The sequence below is a fragment of the Danio rerio genome, chromosome 16 (genome assembly GCF_049306965.1).
Source record: "Danio rerio strain Tuebingen ecotype United States chromosome 16, GRCz12tu, whole genome shotgun sequence".
Lineage (NCBI taxonomy): Eukaryota > Metazoa > Chordata > Actinopteri > Cypriniformes > Danionidae > Danio > Danio rerio.
The window spans coordinates 45,275,422-45,297,500 of NC_133191.1; the positions used below are offsets into that span (position 1 = coordinate 45,275,422).

Genomic DNA, 22,079 nt, shown 5'->3' on the forward strand with positions numbered 1-22,079 from the left:
TTTGGGAAAACCAGTGAGGAGACCATTACAGTAATCCACCCTGCTGCTGATAAAAGCATGAACTGGAGGGGCATCCGCGGCGTAAAACAAAAAAATTCAGCTGTGACGACTCCTAATTAATAAAGAGAGTACGCCAAAAAGAAAATTGATTAATGAATGGAAAGACCCTGATATACTGCAAAATCAAAGAATATAGTGGTGTGACACAATATTAAAAGAAGTCAGATAAAAACAAACATAGTTTCGGGCACGAGTGTCCAAACTTAGGCCCTGTGCACAAAAACTTGGGTATTTTCAAAATCGCTCTATTTTTCTATGCAGTTTGGCTGTTTGTCCACACGAAAACGGAATATTGGGTGACTGAAACAGAAATTTTCTGAAAACTGTGGGTACAGTCAGGTTGTGACACTACAACTGGACTTTTGGACATTAGTTCGCATGCTGTTTTCTCCTTTCTGATTGGAAACCATGGCTGGGTTCACCCCAAATGCAGAAGAAGTGTGGTAAAAGGATAGTAATCTGTTTTCACGTGACTTGTATGCAGTTTACTCACAAAAATACTTGATTCCCCGTTTAGTGTAAAACCAGCATAAAAGTGTCATTATCGCCACCTGTTGGTTCGGCGAGCCCTTAACATGCATCAAAGTGCATTTTGTAGGTTTATATGTGAAAGACACTTATCAGGTTTTATTTTAAAGAGCAGGCGTGGGGTTCAGCTGTGTCATTTTCTGTCTGAATCTGGCACAAAATAATACAGGTAACAGCTACACTGGCTGACAATGTTTACACAGTGCAAAAGGCAGTGCTTGTAGGGGTGTAACGATCTTCCTGGTGACGTGGAGGCGATCCATGACGTGGAGGCGATCCACAGCACATTATGTTAGCTGGCCAATCAGAGCCTCTTGAGGGCGGGCCTTTCAGAAGAACTAGAAAATATGACAGTCGTTTTCATGTTAGCTGAGTAACTGTATGTAATCAAAGTAAGATATATGAAAAACTAACATCTTATAAACACAATAAACACACTTTGCATCTTATAAACATAACCAAGCCTTTAAATTATACTCTGGACCACCCGTTTAAAAAAATTAAAGCAGGAAAATTTCTATTATTAAACTATTATTAAAACAATATCTGTGTACGTGTGGACAAATCCTTAGTCCTGGAGTGCCACTGTCCTGCAGAGTTTAGCTACATCTTGCCTCAGCACACCTCTCTGAATGTTTCTATTACTATAAGAAATAGGCTGAATTACATGAAATCACCCCTAATTAAATGATACAATTAAATAATAATTGTTTTTATACTGATAGGATTCCACTGTGGATGCCATCTTGACTTCAGACATGGAAATTCATTCGGTACGCAAACTCTCTAGGCATTAATTGAGTGGAATTTTTTTACTTTAATTCAGAATGTCAAGTATGGTTTTGAACACCACTACAAACCACTGCTTCCACAAATAGTGCACTATTTAAGGGTGTAGGTGGTTAGAGATTAGAGGTATAGATTAGAGGTCAAATTTTAAGAACAGTGGCCATCCAGGAGCAGGGTTAAACACACAGATTGTTTCAGTTTATAACAGTTTACATAAGAAAACTTTTCAAAAAAAAGTTTTGGTCAGATTGTAAAAACATTACTGGCCTGTTGATAACTTAATAAGTAGGTGTGGTTCTGAGGCGCCACCTTCTTTTACTTGGAAAGCTTCGGTTTTTATCCCTTCAGTAATGTCTGTTGACGTCAGACGTCCATGAGTAAAAATCGCAAACAAAAAAGAGGAACAATTTTACACACTGAAAAGCAACAATGGTGTAGCTTTTTCGTGTTTAAATGTGTTAAGGTGCTTGCTTTTAAGAAAAATACTGTGTAATGTAATAAACAACCATGACTTAATCAAAAACACTAACAATTATTTGTTTACTTTAATGTCATTCCAAACATGTTTGTTGTCCATAAAGCTTTTATTTGTTTGTGTAATAATTCCAGTTTATATTTTTTTATTTATTTATGTTTGTGTTATTTATTTATTTATTTATTTATTTATTTATTTAATAATTCTTTCCTATTTTATTTATGTATTTGTGTAATTATTTCTGCTTATTTTTTTACTTGTTTATTTGTGTGTAATTATTTTATTTTATATTTTATTCATTTGATTGTGTAATTTTTTCATAAATATCTTTTTCTGCACTTTTTTTTAAATAATTACTCAAAGTAAAATTATGATTTCTGAAAACTAAAAAGCTTTAGTTTGAAGATTTTCCATAAATAGTATTTTTTTCAGATTTTTTTTTTTTTTTGCATTGTTTCATTTTAATACTTACTGTAAAGACATGATTTCTGAAAACTAAAAAGTTCCAGTTTGAGGATACATCATGTTTTTTTCATAAATGTATTATTATGTAATGTATATATATATCTTTGTTTGTGTTATTATTTTAATATAATATTATTGTATTTACAGTATTATTAATTAATACTGATGAATAAATGAGAGAATAAATTCAGTGTATGTATAGAAAGCAGATACACTTCTTGTTGCTCAGTATAATGACATATAATGACGGTATTTTTCGCTTTTGGAACAAATATTCCCTTAAAAGAAAGTTGTCAAAAACCCAAGTGACCACATGGGACTTTGACCTTTCTGAAAAGAAAATAGCCAACATCTGTGGACACACAAACAATCCTCAGAGAGAGAGATTTCCAGAATGCGAGCAAGGTTGAGTTTGTTTGGTAGCTACGTTTTCAAGTGATTTCTGCTGCAGCACAGTCACCAGTACTATATTAAGCCTAAAAAAGACGGGCAAAGAAAAAAAGGTTCAGATTCATAAGACATCCTGGTTTAAGTAGTATTAAAGTTGACTCCTCTCCCTGTTTGTCAGCCAGAGAGTCTCGATGAGGGAGTCTGGGAATAATCCAAGTAAATCACCTCTTGCCTGTGGTCAGCTCACTGAATAAATCCATCCAAATGCATGCCATTGGAAAGTAAACAAACAATAACAATTCTCCTCCTTTTCTATGTTTCTATGCAATCTTCGACTGACTCCTGGCACCCTGCAACTTTCTAGACTGATGTTTCCATTAAGACCAATGAGGTTAAATGGCTGAGGACCTGCACGAGTGTTGGTGGAAACACAGTAGTGAAGGACAGAGATATTAAAGATCCGTACTGGTGCCTTACTCATTGTGAGTAATTATTTCCAAGGCCTGCCATTATTTGGCCCTGAGGAAGAGAGAAAGCAGGAGGAAGCAGGCTAATCAGGCAGCATTTGTGGCTGTCAGCGTGTACCTGTTACATAGAGACAACCGCAGCTCTGGTGCTCAAGGAGAACATGTGGCCTTCACCGGGTCTGATTGCTCTCAGATTGCCATGTGACAGTTTGGACAGAGGGCTGAGGGGGGCTTGTGTCTCTGTGCACCCTTAACGTGAAGCATCAGCTGACACTCAGAGCAGGGATTACACACACACACAAGTGTTGCTCGGCTCACGGTAGTTGACTTCAGGTGGAGGTGTCTGTGACAATCCTTCAGCTTGTTAGTCTAAAGTTGCACAGTTGCCATGACACACATGTTGGTCTACTGGCCTCCAGCACGAGCCTCCGGCCTTTTCATTAAAGAGAGAAGAGAAGAGAAGAGAAGAGAAGAGAAGAGAAGAGAAGAGAAGAGAAGAGAAGAGAAGAGAAGAGAAGAGAAGAGAAGAGAAGAGAAGAGAAGAGAAGAGAAGAGGCAATGTTTAACATATTCGTTTAGCAATCCGGTCTAATGCATTTTTGACCACCTGATCTATTCAAATTGCTGCACCAATATACCACCTTGAGAAGTCTGAAGCCTGGTTTATACTCGACGCGTCCGCTAGTTCATTTGAGTGCGCCTGACGAATGTGATGTCATCGCTGTCTTTGCGGAAGTTCACATTGGGTGTGCTGGCATGATTTCAGCTGGCAGAGTGCACTTTTTTTTTTTAACTCGAGTAAACAGTGCATGTAGCACCACATTTCATTTGAGTTGAATATGAAACACTTTGAAGAGATTTTGTCTGAAACAGGCACTATTGTACAGACATCTTTATGATCCGTCCATGCCTAATTATAGGAAGAACCAGATGGACAATAATTCTTAGCTAGAAATTGCAACAGTGGGAAAGGAGGACAGTTTTTGTAAAAGTTTGGAAAAAACTGAGGACTAAGTTTGTTAAAAACCAAAAAGAGAGGCCATGACAAAAGGGGAGACCCATGTGGTTTTGATACACAATTATATAAATATGTTTTTCCACTGTTCATATGTTTTACATTGATGTATATATTACTAATTTAAATTTAAAACAATTTAATAGTTACAAAACTAAAATGAATTAACAAATAATTTTTTTCATAACTGGAAAGGTTTATTTGATCCTATTAGTTTACAATATACTGATGCCCTGTTTTTCTAGGCTTTACTGGTGATAATGGTCAGAAATGTTGGACCATTATTGCCTTTTTAGCATATCAGAATATCAGCATATCAGGACAAACTAGCCAGACAGAAATGTGTGAATTGTTGAGTGGGTAAATAAAAAAAAGTCTTTTTTTTAGTAAGTGTACTTTTTTGGCTTTTATTCTTGCCATAATAAAAAACATGTAGAACAACCCATGTTCTGTTGTCAATAATGTATAATAAACTTTCATAGGTAGAACTGTCCCAGATATGAACAAAGCAGGTGATGCATTAAAGTCTGATTTAAAAAAAAATTGAATGGTTATAAATATCTTTATAATAATACAAATATTTAATAAAAAAATAATTTTAAAAACAATTAGTTTAAAAATCTTGAACAATTTTGATTATATGACAAAGTTCCAGAAACTTTCTACTTCTCTGTTTATCCGTCAGATTTTATGATCAGTTACTTTTGACCGCGCTCTGTTGTTTTAAAGAATATCACAACGATTAACATGTTAAGTATAAAATCTTATCAGTCAGCGGAGGACCATGACTTGGTGCCAGGCTAAAGTATAAATCAGGCTTGAGATCTTCAACAAACCTTCTTTTAATACCACACTCCAGACTATAGTATAGTATAACCAGGGCCAGCGCCACCTTCCTTACCACCCACCTAATCAGTTATATCCACGCATAGGGCGGTAGAATAGAGAGGGTGACGTCCGCGACACCTCCCTCACCACCCCCGTCCTCAATTATATCCGTGCCTAGGGCGGCAGAATAGAGAGGGTGGCGACACCTCCGTCACCACCCACGTCCTCAGTTGCCCCCCCCCTTTTTTTTTTCTTCACGTTGATAACCGGTCACTGTAGTTTTTACTTTCAGGTTGAGGGCAGCATGACTGTCCTCTGCCTAGAGCAGCAGTTCAGCTTGCTCCGGGCCTGAGTATAGTATAGTATAGTATAGTATAGTATAGTATAGTATAGTATAGTATAGTATAGTATAGTATAGTAAAGTATAGTATAATATAGTCATGATCATGCCTGTTCAGTGATTGGGCCTCGGCAATGGAATTACTTGTTATTTTAGTATTTAAATACAATTTTACAAAATGTTGTGCTGTCTTTCATGTTATTCTGTTGTTTTGGTATCACTATATTTTGATGGTCCTTTTAACATGTTTTGTTGAATTCAGGTTACATTGCATCTTCATGCCAACTAATTCTCATTCGATTATAAGTAGACTGTTAGGTTGGGGTTAGGGTTAGTGTAAGTTTCTTTTAGTCAGTTAAATGTGTTGAAGGAGCAGTATCAACAGATATTAAGCAGACAGTCTACTAATACTCAAATGAGAAGAAATTGGTATGTAGTTGCGATTTAACTTTTAGTCAAAAAAATGTGCAATAGGGACCATTAAAATAAAGTCTTACCAAAGTTTTCATAGGTTTAAAGAGGAGGGTGACTAAGAATGTTTGAGAACCACTGTTTTAGATTAAATCAGTCAACTCCATCACTCAACAACCCTTCATCGTACTGATTTAAGATTTATAAGATTGAAAAAAATGCTAAAGTTGGAAAATGTCAAATTTGAAAGAGAGTTTGCGGAGCATGTCTCTTCAGAGATCTTAGTTCAACCTGACAGCAATAGCATACACAGCTGGCAGTGTTTAAATGTGGATAAGTCAGAACGCTTGACTTAAGTCTCCATCTTCATCTAAAGTCTTCCATACATTCTCACATTCTGTCACTGAAGCAGTACCTTTTCAAAAGGTACATGTTTGTTCCTAACAGGTCCTTAAAGGTACAAATAAACGTGTACAAACGTTTACATTTGTGAAAATTATGTTCTAAAAATAACCTGCAATAGACAAAATTCGCAAAGTAGTCAGCTTTATTTTTTACAACTATTAAAGATATTTTAAAGCTGTAAACCCCCCCCCCCCCCCACTACACACTTTATACACTTTTTCTAGACAGGCATTAACATTTTCACATTTCTGTCTTATTTAAACAATCTCAAAGTTCAAACCTTTGTTGAAAATTAAGTATTAGTTTTAGTTTCATCACATCGTAGGGAAAAAAGCTAGAGTCATACTGCTAGCTATCGAAGATTTATGTAAATTGAGGTGGTTGAGTCGTGGATGAAAGTGAAGAGCGGTGTATGTGGAGTCGCGGATAAAAGTGAAGAGCCATGGGGGCCCCTAATTTTTGTAGCCCTACCTTGCTCTAAATAGTGGACTATTGCCATTGCAAAACTGTCCCACAATGATTTTATGGCGTATTAAAAACAATCAATGAAACAGAAAAGTAAAGCCTGATTTCTTCCACTTAATAACTGTCTGAATGACTTGGACATTATGAAAAAGCACTAGGTTTGTCAACTACCAGCTTCAAAAATAATGAATTAATCTATCTTTAATAAAGGGACCAGTGTTTCTTACTTTGCGTCATTGTTTGTGGTTGTGCACTAAAGTAAAAAGCTAAAGTGAAAGTAGGGGGAGGGGGAACAGTGGTTGACGGGGGTAGTGGAGTCGTGAACGAAATTGAAGGAGAGGAGGGGGGGTGGTTGGGTCTAGGTGTGGCGGTGGTTGATGTGGGGTGGTGGGGGGGGGTGGTTCTGGTGGGCCCCTAATAGTATATCTGGGGGCCCCAAAACGGCATGGTCCATTAAAATAGTCCTAACTTCCCCCACTTGCGGCACTACTGAACTCAGATAAATGAAAGCATTTTACATAACGTTTACACTGAGGCCCAGTTGAGATCAAATTGACAAAAATGCATCTTCATGCCAATCATGAGAAAAACTCGCCACAATATAGGTCTGCTGAGTTCCTACTCCGAAAAAGCTGTCAAAGTTACTCATGTAGCATAGTTAACCTTTGAACATACAAACCCAAGACCCACATATGTAATGATTTTGCCATTTCTTCTCGCTCTCTCCTCCTGTCAACCTCAATAACCTCGTACCCGTCTTCATCTTTATCTGCTACTGCCCTCGACATCCTACCGAAATGGGACGAATCTAAAGGCAGGAGCGAGGAGCGGCATCAGCGCCGCCACACCAGTTGCTGGGAAATCAGAACGCAATTGTGCTTCATAAGTGAAAGGTACATGTGGTGAAGAGTGACAATGGCGGCTGTGTAATCCCTTTATGAAAAGCAAATTGAAGTTCATGCTTGAATACAGCTTGCAAAATGGCCCGAATTCAAGACATCAAGTGCTGCGGGCGAATGCAGGGGAGGGGTAATTTATGACAAGCAATTTTAAGGCACAATGCCGCGATGACCGCTCATCTGCAGAGACGTACGCGGTAGGCATATCTTTTTTTTAAGCTAGTCATTAAGGCTGACACCTAGAGACACAGAGTGAGGGGAAAAGGGATTTCAGAATTATTAATTTATAACATAAAGCCATCCAAGCCTTTTCATGATGTTTAATCGCTCGTTCCCTTAATAGGAATGTTTTATATTCCTCGTCTTTTTTTTACATGACGACGTGTCATTGGGTAACAAAGGAAAACAACCAACCCTGGTGTTCTCGAACAACACGCTTGATGGAAAACCAAGGATAATTTATCACATCTGGTCCACGGCTGATCTCTTCCATCACTGCCAGGACGATGTCTCTCAGAGGGTCTCTAAATCCCATGTTAAAAGACGGCCATTACATAGACATTAACCGCTTTGTTGGACACGTTTGACAGAGTTAAAATGTGTTTATGTAGGACGTATAAATTAAAGACACATAATATGTCATGCAAAGTTGGCTTACTTCCAAGCTAAACATGCCATTGTGTGTTTAACATCCAAGATGGAAACCTAAAGAGCTTCCATTCAGGACTCATATTGGACGGCATGAATTTTTAAAATGACACCTCTGAGTTGAGGATGATTTAAAAACGGGCCAGGGTGTTGATGGTAACGGTCATTTTTCTTTTGACGGTTGAAGACAAAAGCCTCCTATTCCTCCTCCTCCCCAACGTGAAGCCTCGGAATGATACGAGACACCGCTGTTAACCTTTACCAGTCGAGGCTGAAAGCATGTGTGATCTTTGTGCTGATGGGTAATGACTCACAGAACGGTCTCTGAGGGATTCCACATGTCCTGTGTGTGGAGGTGCAGACATTCACCCAACGGTTCCTGATAATTGAACAACATATGGAGGCTTTCTATATCATCAGCGAGATCAATGCTGTCACAGATTCCACCCTAATGTCATGAAGACTAGAATGACCTCTTCACCTTATTGGAGTTCACTGGAAATGTGTTATCATGTCACACTCAAGTTGGTACAATGCTAAAGATATTTTTTAGAATGTGCAAGCTGCTCACACTTCAATATTGGGGCCTCTTCTTTTTACTATATATATAAATAATATTGATCAAAATATCAAAAATGCCAATTTTTATTATTATATGATAATATGATGATACCGTTGAACGGATGATACCGTTATATACACGGCTGCATCTACACCTAATCTGGCCCTTTCTCAACTGCAGATCGCTTTCAATGTACTTCAACAAAATCTGAGTTAAAATTAGTTTTAAATGCCAATAAAACTAAACTTTTGTTATTTTCAAATTCAAAACAAGCCAAGCAAAAACTAGGTCCTGTTACTACTACTCATGGTGCAGAGATTGAATTAGTGTCCCAGTACAAATATCTTGGAATTTTAATTGATGATACACTTTCTTTTAGTACTCACATTCAGCAATTGGTGAAAAATATTAAAAGTGATTTTAGGCTTCTATTTTAGAATTAAGAACTGCCTTTCTTTTGATGCTAAAAAGAAGCTAGTTGAGGCAACATTCATGTCGACATTGGACTACGGTGATGTAATCTATATGCATGCTTCGTCTCAATGTCTGAATGCATTAGATACTGTTTACCATGGTGCACTAAGATTTATAACTAATTTTAAATCCCTAACTCATCATTGTGTGCTGTATACTAGGGTAGGTTGGTCTGCTTTGTCCATTCGTAGGCTCAAGCATTGGCATATCCTTGTTTACAAATCTATACTGGGTTTACTCCCATCATATCTCCAGAATTATATTTGTAAAAAGGCTGTTCTTAACTATGGTCTTCGCTCACAGGATATTTAAAGTGCAGGTCCCTAAAGTGCGGACTGAGATGGGAAAAAAGGCTTTTAAGTACGCAGCACCTTTTGCTTGGAATAATCTGCAAACACAGTTGCAGTTCAAAGACTTGATTTCACTACATGCTTTTAAAAAGACTGTAAAAGTTTTAGAAGTTGAAACACAGGTTTGTAGATGTTTTGAATAGTTGTCAGTGTGATTCATGTTAACTGTAAATTGTTTTTTTGTTTGTTGTCTGTTGGACTCATGTGACTTGTGTACTGCCTAATCTTGGCCAGGACGCTCTTGTAAAAGAGATTTTTAATCTTTTCCTGGTAAAATAAAGGTTATAATAATAATAATAATAATAATATTGCTTTTCTTACTTTGAGATTTTGTGTTGTTTCTTGTCCTTAAGATTCTTAAACAAACTAATTTTTAGACAACTAAAAATGTTGTTTTGTTTTCCTAAAATGATGAATCAAAATTAAGTGAAAACAATTTATAAATCACTTATAGTACGACAATATTCAAATATCCTAATTGAGGGCTTCTAGGAGAAGAACTCAATACAATGATTGCTTGGTATACTGTCTGGGAGAACTGTTTTGTAATTTCAAAAAACTTACCAAATAATTTATTATAAATTATTTTTAAGGCTTATGCTACACCCTAACTGTTATTTAAAATAAAATAAAAAAAGAAAAGAAAATCAGACCCTTTTTGTCACTTATGAAACAACTCTATGCAAGGTACTTAAGTTCTGGGAATATCCCCAAATTGCATTATTCAGGTCCAAGGTACAAGACCTACTATTAGATCTAATGGAAACTCAGATTCAATGCGGCCCATTGCCTGTATCAGATATGTTTCAATCCTGATTTTGTACTTATAATTGCAGTATTGCTGTTTTCATTTTATTTTACTTTGTACTTTTGTTGGGTGGATCTTGCGCTTTGTTTAAAATCAAAAATGTTCATTGAAAAATAAATAAATAAATAATCTTGTTTTTGGTTATTCCAAACACAGATAATTTAGCTTGTTTTAACCTCCTGGGGCCCGAGTGTTTACGTACATAGTGGCTGTTTAAAATACTTTGAATGTTTTATATTTTGTTGCAGATATACAGTGTCATCCTGCAATTGTTTTGCAGCATTAATGTCCCAAACACTATTTTTAACTGTCCAAAATGGGACAAAAAATTGTTTTTACTCTCTGAAAGATAAAATATGCATAAAACATATTCGGGAAAAAGTGTTTGATGTAAAATCTGACCACGAGTCCACATATATGAACATCATTTTTCTTTAAAAGTACATCGTATTTTAAAAGATGATATTTAGATTTTTATTCTAATTAGATTCCAATAAGCCCAATTAGCGAAGAATAATGCATGTAAAAAACACCTTGGGTTATTTGGAAAAATCGCTAAATTTTAGACTTATTAAAAACAAGAAATTAATTGAATAGAATAGAATGGATTAGAAACAAGAAAAAAGTACTGAATTGCTGAAGTTTTGCAATTACTGCAGGTTTTCAATGAAACATTAATACAATTATGAAAATAAAACACTTACTTTCAGCTGCATGTTATTGGTTCATTCATTTTCCCTTATTAATCAGGGGTCGCTGCAGCGGAATGAACCACCAACTATTCCAGGATATGTTTTACGCAGCAGATGTCCTTCCAGCCTCAACCGAGTACTAGGAAACACCCATATACTCACATTCACACACTCATCCACTACGGCCAATTTTGTTTACCCCAATTTACCTATAGCGCATGTCATTGGACTGTGAGGAAAACTGGAGCACGGGAAGGAAACGCACGCGAACACGGGGAGAACATGCAAACTCCACACAGAAATGCCAACTGCCTCAGCCAGGACTCGAATCGGCAACTTTCTTCCTGTGAGGCGACAGTGCTAACCCCTGAACCACTGTGATACCAGCTGCATGTTAGGTGAATACTAACCAACATTAAACACTGTAACCTCTAAAATGTGGTAAATTATTCACTTAAAATACAGTATAATTTACATGAAGTCAAAGGAGTTAGGCTGAAAATATCTACTGTAGATATTTAGATATAGAGAAATAGTAAAGCTCTTTTTAATACAATGGACTAGTCTGAGTATATACAGTGGGTACAGAAAGTGTTGAAATTGAATAATCAGGACCATGTGATATTTCAGTTTTTCTTTTTTTAAAATCTGCACAAATGACAACAATTCTGTGTTTTTCTGTCAATATGTGTGTTGATTAAAAAGGGAAAATGAACTTAAAGGATTTTAGCAAATGGCTGCAATATAACAAAGAGTGAAAATTGATAGGAGTCTGAATACTTTCTGTACCCACTGTATATTGTTTCCTCGCTTATATATAATTTGGTCCTGCACTAAATTTAAACAGGAGCACAGGAATAGAACACGATTTTATTTGTGTTTGCCTGAAGATGAATCTCACCAGGTTGGCCGTCAAAGTAAATGTGCGAGAAACCATTATTTTGGGTGGCACTGACGTCAAACTTGTCGCATTGCATCATGGCGCACCATATGTGAACCCGGTTCACACACTGAATCCAACACAAAATGTTTTCCCTGTATACGCTTCAGAAAATATAATAATGTCCAAATACATAGCAAAAAAAACAATTTTATTGTTTTTCAGAAAAAAACTATAAATATGTAAAGCTCTTTGACTGCCCAGAAACTCTTTCTTCATTACAATATCTAAGAAAATAAATATTACTGGAAAGGCAAAGTGATTTATGAATCATTTCCATATTAAAACATGAATTATTATTTAAAAGCAGATGTTTAAAGAAACTCATAAACATTAATTAAGTTCTATAATACAAAATAACTGGTAAAACAAAACTATAGGTATTGTAAACTAAATATTTAAGGCATTTTTAATGAACATTTGGTAAACATTTTCTGATAAATACATTTTCATTATGGATATCTGCACCCTTTGGCGTTTGCTTTCCACTACGCACGTAAGCTGGCAAAAGTCCAGCATATGCAAAAATGTGAATGTAGACATTTTAGTATTATATAGCTAATCAAACATTATGCATATCTCATTACAATACTTTTGCATAATTTTATTTCTATTTTAAAATTAAGTAAATTAAATGAACATTTAAGTGATTACAATGGTATTGTGGGAAAAATTTGGGGGAAAAATTTTATAGTGCACATGAGAGAATGTTTTTCTGTAACTTTTTGTGAAAACTGAGAAATGTTTAGCAAAAAATAGATCTTTTGATTGATGTTAAAGTATTTTTTATACTTTATTGTAAATGGAAAATGTGCATTTACACAAACATAAACTTTTTTGAAAATATTGTTTAAAAATGTATTTAATGTTTTATATTTCCACATTTATATTTCCACATCCAAATTAATTGACACATTTTGGATATACAGTAGCAAAACGCCTTTAAATAGTTCTTGAAGGAACACTTTTGACAGTGTTGAGGTACAAAGTGTCTTGTCACTGTAGTGGTACCTTCATGGATCAGTTTATTACCTTTGACAATATTGTATCTGCAGATTTTAAAAACCAAAGGTACATTTTGGTTTCCCATGGTACAAATCATGTCATTAAAGGTACAACCTGCAATGGTACAAATTTGTTTCTTTGTCTTAAGGTACAATTTTGTTTTGTAAAAACGTACTGCCCCAGTGACAAGTGAAGTGATTGTACCTTCTTTGGTACAACATTATACCATTTTTTCTTAGAGTGTACTTTGCGTGGAAATATTAAGACAATCGCTTTCCTCAATTATTCTAAGTAAGGTTAACTTATTACATTTTACAGTGCAATTTCTGTTTAACGGAAAGATTTTTTAGGACATTTATAGTTTTAATAACTAATAATTAACTGATTTCTTTTATGTATCCATGATGATGGTTTATAATATTTTACTAAACATTTTCCAAGGTACTAGTATTCAGCGTAAAGTGCAATTTAAAGGCTTAACTGGCAAGTCAAAGGGTATTAGGCAAGTCATTGTTTAACGATGGTTTGTTCTGTAGACAATCAGGAAATATATATAATATAATATAATATAATATAATATAATATAATATAATATAATATAATATAATATAATATAATATAATATAATATAATATAATATAATATAATATAATATATAGCTTAAGGTTGCTAATAATGTTGACCAAAACATTTATTTATTTATTTTTTTCATTAAAAACTGCTCTTATTTTAGCCAAAATAAAGCAAATAAGACTTTCTCCAAAATAAAAAATATTATCGGGAATACTGTGAACAAATCCTTGCTCTGTTAAACATCATTTAGGAAATATTAAACAAAATTAAAATAAAAAAGAATAACAATACAATTATTGGAGGGCTAATAATAATAACTTCAACTGTGGGTTTGGAATGGCATGACCATATTCAATTTTGTGTGAAATCAATCTTTAAGATGTGATTTGACTTTTTCTGATCCACTGTACCTTCTCCATAAATCTCCTGTATTCTTCTGCCTTTCACAGTCACCATACCAGCTCATGATCTGTGACATAAAGAAATGGCAGTATAAAACAAAGAAAGAATAATGTTAGAAATCAATGGAAGGAGAATCTGTGCTGGACTTGTGCTTGCAAGTGTGAGACACTATCTCAGCTCCACAGTCCTAAATCCCCCCCATGCAAAGTGGCAGGTCATTGATATCAAGGTGACACCAGCCTTCGCGAACACTCTCGTGATGTGATGGGAGGGACGGACAGGAGAGAAGCTCAGGGCCACTTTCTTTAAGCTCCATTAAGCTCAGTGGCAAATCATACCCTAATACCTGTTGTCACGACGGATTCACTGGAGTGAAAATGCTTTTCCAGGCCACCGGGTGAGACACACACACGCACACAGCACCCTCGCTCACGCTGTTATTCACTTACTTAAATTTATAAGCAGGCGATAGTACGTGACAGGCGTGCAATCTCACTGAGTAACCACAACACCTGCGACGCTTGAAGACATGATACTGACAGCGGTGGCGTGTGCTGAACTTCTGAAACGAGGAGCTACTGTTTTCAGTTTCTGGCTTAAATGGGAACATTGAAAACTATTTTTCTTGCATACAGGTCAGTCATGACAACTCTCGGAATAGAACTTAATATCATTTACTGGTAAGAGTGTAAATACAGTTGAAGTGAAACTTATTAGCCCTCCTGATTTCCGGTTTTCTTTTTCAAATATTTCCCAAATGATGTTTAACAGAGTAAGAAATTTTGTGATGCTAGGGAAGAAGGGAACACTTCCTGGGAACACTTCCCAAATAAAACAATATAATTAGAAAGGCATTTACAATTATATCTGTTTTTTTTTTTCTTATCTCGAGGTCTACAAAATCTTGGACGCGGCCCGCATCCTGAGCAGATACTGTGGTGATCATGGAGGAGTAGGGAGCGTGAGACCCCAGAGACAGACGAATCCCCCTATTGATCCCGTGGGCTTAAACACTCAACGGTGAGGTACTTTGACCCACAGCTTCTCTACAACAGATATCTATTGTTCTCAAGCCTCCAGCTTATACTCTGCACAAGACATTTGACAGAGGAGAACTGGTCGTGCCCAGCTGAGCTTGGCTTTTCTTAAGGGTTCTTTTTTCCTTCACTTTTGTCAGCTGGTTAAGTTTGTTCCTCATCACTGTCACTACTGGCTTGCTTGGTTTGGTACTTGTGGAGCTGCGCTCAGTTGGATTTGCTCTTGTTTTGGCTCTCAGCAGTGACATTTAATGACATCAACTGTAAGAGCTGAACTGAAGCAGTTCATTTACTAGAACTGCCTCTATGTTAAGCAGCTTTGACTCAAGCTACATTGTAGACAACACTACAGAAGTAAAGCTGAATTGAAAGTAGGGTTAGGTGATGTCGACCAATTTGGCATCGTACAATGTCTATTGTGAAACAACACCATGGATGAAGGTATCGTCATTGTAGGCAGCGGTGAATTAATTATTTATGAATAATTAATTAATTCATAATGAATTAATTATTTGTAGCCAACCATTTCAACTACCTGAGAACTTACACACAAATTCCCACCTGTCAATCACTTTTTCTGTGGTACTTTGGCATAAATAGGCAGAGTGATCTGTGTCGTTATAATGGCGTCGACAAACTTGGTTGGTAAAAAAAGTTCACAACCAACAGAAACCAACCAACAGTATCTGAGGTTTTCGCTAAAATTACTAAGTACAAGCGTGAAAGCGAAAAATTTAAGCAGTGTACTAATGACCAAAAGATCAAAGAGTCATTAGTCAGAGACAAGATTAATTAAATATAACACATTTAACAACGATAGCGAGACGCGATCCAGTGGTACATCCTTGATAAACTGTCCGACGTGCACTGCTCTCTGGGGTTTTGTGCTTAAAGCACCTGCTGACTGGTGGAGCTCACGTGCGCAAATATTGCAGCGCATGCCAATGTGTGTGTGTGTGTGTGTGTGTGTGTGTGTGTGTGTTCGTGGTCACATAATGTGCATTTTCAGCAGTGTAGTGTGGATGGAGAGCTTTTCAGAAATGCTAGATGAAACGCCAGTGTGGACGTGGATAGTTTTTGTTCTAAAATGCCATTTTAAAATTAAGATGAACTAGTGTAAATGAGGCCTGAGGGTGTATTTTTCCCAAGTGGGTTGCTGCTGGGATGGGGGTGGGATAGAGGATCATGATGACGGCTCAGCATTGTGATGTCTATAGGTCATTGGTGATCAACGATGGCATTGCCTATCGAACCAACCCTAATTGAAAGATGTAAAAGGGGGAAAGACAATTTTCATAGGGCACACCACTGAGTTGAGTCAGGTTGGAATGGAAATAAGAAACCACAATAAATAGGTCCAAAAGAGAAACAGATTCTCTTGCCTGTTTTACAAAGACTTGTTTTGATGCTGAAGGAATATCTGTTTTGAACTAATCAATTAAGGAGATGATACTGATAATGACTTGTTTCTAATGGCTTTTTCTTTTGTTGCAGTATCAAAATCTGAAAGCAATGTTTTTCTTTGTTGATGTTTTTTTGGAACTGAATTTCATTGTCATAGGCTTCTCAATATGTGTTCTTCAGAGATTGTGTTGTTGTGTAACGTCATCACCAACCGCCAAAGTTCAGTTCCAAAACTCAAGACCGCAAGAACAGAGGACGCTTGATTGTTCCTGGATGTGTTCTTGTTATCGAGGATGCACCGATGCAGACTTGAGTCCCAGAAATCATTGCGGCTAAATAAAGGAGGTGGGAACCTGTTTATTATTAAAGTTCAGAGATATAACTTATTTATCTTAGGAGTTTCTCTAAATGAGACGGTGAAAGTAAACATTACTAATGAAAATCTTGATAAAAGCATAAACACATTAAGGGTGTGTTTATTTGCTGAAATTCCTATTAAAATCTGTTATTTGTATTGTGCAATGTATGTTTGTAAGGGTTTTGTGAACCTTATATATATATTGAAAAGGGGAAAAACAACAAATCGTTGTACAAATGCTGTAATGTTTGAATATTTTTTCATTAAAAATGCTTGAAGATCATGTGATCATCAGGAAATATGCAGCATCTCATTTCTCAGAAGACACGTTCTCTGTTCTCGCGGTCTCCCGAGTTCGTTCTTCTGAGGTAAACTGGCAAAATCGATCTTTACAAGAACACAAGTCCGTTCTCTGCATTCTTGGAATTGAGAAACAGCCACAGTGTCCAGATGATTTTTTATAAAAATACTCTTTACACACAATAGTTTCTGATTAATGACTTAAAACATTAGAAAAAAAAATCTTCCTAGGTAACGGGTGCACAAAACATACTGGGTCATCCAATGCAGAGCAGGTCTAATCATGTTTTACGAAATAACATTTGTGAAGAGCCATCTTTCTGTCCTCTGTGTGTGTTCCATAAACGCACAAAGCCAAAACTCTAAAGCACAAAAGCAGAAAGCCAGCTAAATAATGTCATTCTCACAGTGGCAATCTCATTGAACGGTTGAATGCGTTCACCGGTCTTGCCAATCTTTTCGGTCTCAACGTTACAATGGCAACTCATTTTCCCAACCCACTGTTTCTAAGCAACCGGACACAAAAACCGCCTCCCTCATGATTTGATAGATGCCACGGGCACTGAGACATGATTATCACTGCCTCTTATCTCATATCAAACCGATACCCAATTTCTGAGCGATTTTCACCAACCACGCCAAGTTGGCCCAAATGAGAACATTTACCATACCATAAAGCCAAGATAGTGTGAACCCAAAACGCAACAATGAATATCAAAATGTGCAAGCTTAATATTTGGGGGCTTGCTCAGATGCTCTGGCCTGGGAAAGAGAAAGCGGAGGGAAAAGCAAACACAACCGCCACCGAAGCTGAGGCTGTTTCTTCATCAGCCAATCAATCTTTCATCTTCGAGCAGGAGAGAGAGTAGATTCCTAGATAGACCTGCAATGGGAAGAGGTCACCTATGCCTTTCAATTAAAGTTATGTTCCATGGCCACTTTATTAGGTACACCTGTTCAACTGAATGTAATGCAAATATCTGATATGCCAATCGCATCGTAGAAACTCAATACATTTAGGCATGTAGATGTGGTCAAGAAAAACATCTGAAGTTCTTGTTGCTAGCTATGTATGCTGGCTTTGTTCTGCAATAAATAAATAATCATTAAAAAAAAGAAAAAAGAAAAACATCTGAAATTCTAAAACAGAATATCAGAATTGGGAAGAAAGCTAATTTTGAACATGATTGTTGGTGCTATATGATATACATCATGCATCATATATATGTATACAGACTATATGAGTATTTCAGAAATAGCTGATCTATTGGGAATTTCATGCACAACTATCTCTATAGTGTATAGAAAACCCATATCCAACTGATAAAAATATTTGTTATTGATGTCAGAGGAGAATGACCCTACTGGTTTGGCTACTATGAAGGCACTGATAAGTTTATAAGTAAGTACTTTTATGTCAATACTGTACTCAAGTCATTTCTATGGGCTGGTTAGCATTGTCGCCTTACAGCAAAAAGGTTGTGGGTTTCCTGCGGGTGAGCCGTAGACATGCAGTATAGGTGAATTTGGTAATCAAGATTGGCCAAAACCAATTCAATGATTTCCAGTGCTGGTTTGTGGGTGAAAGGGCATCTGCCGCACAAACATGAGGCTGAGTAATTGGCGGTTCATTCCACTGTGGCGACTACTGATAAATCAAGGACTAAGTTGAAGAATAGTGAGTAAGTAATTTGTATCAGTACTTTATCTGAGTATATTTTCTTTAGCACATTTATACTTTTACTTCACTACATTCTATAACAAAATATTGCATTTTTATGCCCCTCCATTACATTCGTAACTGTAGGATGCTGACAACGAAGTTGAGGATCCAAATGCAGTTCTTTATTAATAAGAGTAAAAGTAGTCAGACAGGCAATGATCAACAGGGTCAAACAGATACAAAAAACAGGCAAATGGTCAGCAAGCAATGTAAACAGACAAAGCAAGGGTCAAATAAAACAAGGCAATGGAAGGTAAGGCAAGGGAAACATGTTGCAAAGTTCACTAAACAGATAAACAACACTCAGAAAAGATTCCTTTTTCACTTAACAGCTGACCACTTACCTCCATTTGGACGTCTTCTGGCTGTTACCGTTTGTCCAGTTAGCTCACCAGGTATGTAGGTGGACTAGATGTGCAGAGAGGAAATGACCACGATGATAGAGTTCTAGTCCAGTAAAGAACAGTTCCAGAAAGCGTGTAAGACAAAAACATAAGCCAAAAAATAAAATAAACATGTAAATAACAGGGTGAGAATGTAGTAAAATGTGGTAAAAATCAGACAACGGCTTTTCTTTTTCTGGATTTCTTCTTAAATTTGTCGGTTGGGTTTAGTGAAGTAGGTGGGAGGGACAAAATGTGCTTTTGAAACTACTCTTGGTTGGGTTTAGGGAAGGAGGAGGGTGGGTCAGGTGATTGGTCAGTCAGTCAGTCAAACAGTCTGTCGACAGCAGCCTCTGGTGGATTCACAAGAGAACAGCAGGTGCGAATGGCAAAAAAATGTAGCTCCCCGGACGTATTTCATGGTCTCCAGAAATGTATATAGGGGTACATTCTCAGAATGAGCCTGCATCGAATATAAAACATTTGCTATGTATATAAATAAGTATAAATGAACATACAAAGCATGAAGCAGGTGAGCTACAGCATCAGAAGACTAAACCTTTCTCTCTTTCTTCCCTAATGATTTTATGTTTACTATATGTAAATAAAGACAAAAAAGACCAATAATATAGGTTAAATCAGACTCTCCAGACTCTTCTCGGTGTGTCTGTGGGCCCTGAAGATGCTCTCCAGCCTATTTAACAAAGGAGGTTCTTCTGTGAGAAAAAAAAAGACAAAGATACTTTCCAAGACTGCAAAACACAAGCCCCATCATTATTCTAAAAGCAATTTAATTCTCGCCAAAGAATTATGAGGAATGAATTGGCAATTCATTCTGGTGCATTTCCATAAAAAATGTACTCAATACAGTGGAACAAGATAAACAAAAATATGAACGGTGGCTGATAATGGGGAAGCAGAGTAATAACCATTAGGCTGTTTTAATGGGCCCTACTGAAACATACTCAATTCTAGACAAAAAATAGCACTAATGAACATGTGCTTTACGGTGCTTGAGACCCTGTGTCCTCTGCAGATGAAACATTTTTTGTGTGTTTTTTACTCTCTCCTCACACTCCCTCTCTTTGTGTGTGCCAGTTTGCTGTACTATGGCCTCAGAGGTGGTTCTTAATGGCTTACGATATGTAAGAATGTGAGATCAGAGCAATTCAAGCTACTTGATGTTGAACCTGGGGACTGGAGCTCATCAGAGGACATGCAAACCTCCCCCAGAGGAACATCTGATTCTTCAGAAGATGAGCTTTCTTTGCACTGGAGACTTAATGCTAATTATACACTTCATTCTAGATGTAGGAAATTATGGAAACAATGAATGAAGCAATTGTTAACTAGACAGTTTAGTCTTAAGAGCTACTACAATATGTTAAGTGATCTGAACATTTAGGCAGTAGGCACCCTCATCTGGGATTAGGATGCCTTTTTGTTAATCAGATCACAAGTGGATAATAGTAAATGTGTAATGTGCAGTGGTGTAACGTAACAAATTACAAACACTCAAATTACTGTAATAGAGTAGATTCTCTCAGGATTTTAGTGCAGTATTGGTACTTTTACTCCACTACTTTCCTTCAACCTGTAGTAACTTTTTTTTTGTCTATGGGGTTTCTAAAATTCATTGCTGTCATTCCTGTCCAGTCAAATCGCACATAGAAGACATGGGCGATTTATAATTGCAGCAAACTATTTGGAAGCATTAAAAGTGTCCAAGATGTCCAAAATCTTTACGGGCAGTGACCCAGAGACTGTTTAGATGCATGTCATTGATGAAAAAATTACAAATGTTTACTGTATCAAGATCGAAATGGCCATAAAAACCCAGCAGACGTCAACATGAAATCAGATTTAAGTTGTACCCCAACATTTTGGGGACGTTGCATTTTGTTTGGAAATGAAAATCGGGTTGACATCAGAACTCAATGTTAGGCCGACGTCAACGTCAAACGTTCAACCTAAAATCAACCAAATATCAACATCTAATGTTGTTACAGCTTGATGTTGTGTAGATGTTACCAATATTCTGCCTATTAGATGTTGGATTTTGGTTGCTATACCTGACAAATAAATGTCAGTATTTGACGTCAATATGCCGTTGGTTTAAGATGTTGGCTCAATATTAATTTTTGGTCACTTACTAACACAACCTAAAATCAACTAAATATCAACGTCATTTAATGTTGTTATTGGATATCAAAATAACCTTGTCCTTAGACGGTTAAATATAATTAAATGCACAATGTTCTCATAAACTGGTTAAACTGGTCTAAATGTTATCTGATTACTCAACTATTTTCTAAATGAAACTTGAAGTTTAGCTAAAATTAACTAACTAAAAAAAAACTTGAAAATACAAACAAGCATTAAAGCAGTGCAGAAACGAAACTGAAATATGAGAGATTTTGAAAGCTCAAATTAAAAAAAGCTTCACGGTTATTGATTTCTTCTCATGTTTTATTTGAGAAAAAGATTTTGATCTTTCAATAGGACTTTTTAACAGGCTCTTTTTATGTTTCTTTATTTATTTTTGGTGGGTCTGCAGTCGGGCTGAGACGAGAGAGTGTGTGTGTTTGTTTTTTGTTTGCATGCATCATTTTAGGCCAGTAATGAGTGGCTCGATCTATGAATAATTATTTTTAATCAATAATTGCTCTTCATTTATATTGTATGATTGTTTAATTTTTGACTTTATTTACAACTTCTAAAAACAGGAAAAATGTAAAACATAACAACAAAGCACTTCTCAGCCAACAAAATCATGCTGTTCAGTATATTTCAGTAACAGTCAACACAACATTCATACTTCAGTCATTCATTCATTCATTTTCTTTTCGGCTTACTTCCTTTATTATTCTGGGGTCGCCACAG

The 22,079-nt window shown here is 36.4% G+C and overlaps 1 protein-coding gene across 1 annotated transcript in view; it reads right to left on the reverse strand.

Annotated features, from left to right (window-relative positions):
* si:dkey-22o22.2 overlaps positions 1 to 22,079 on the reverse strand; it is a 368,709-nt gene that overhangs the window by 268,782 nt on the left and 77,848 nt on the right. The window contains exon 4 of the mRNA XM_073926494.1: positions 19,158 to 19,260. The gene's annotated coding sequence lies outside the window, so the exon portion shown is untranslated. The remainder of the gene's footprint in view (positions 1 to 19,157; positions 19,261 to 22,079) is intronic.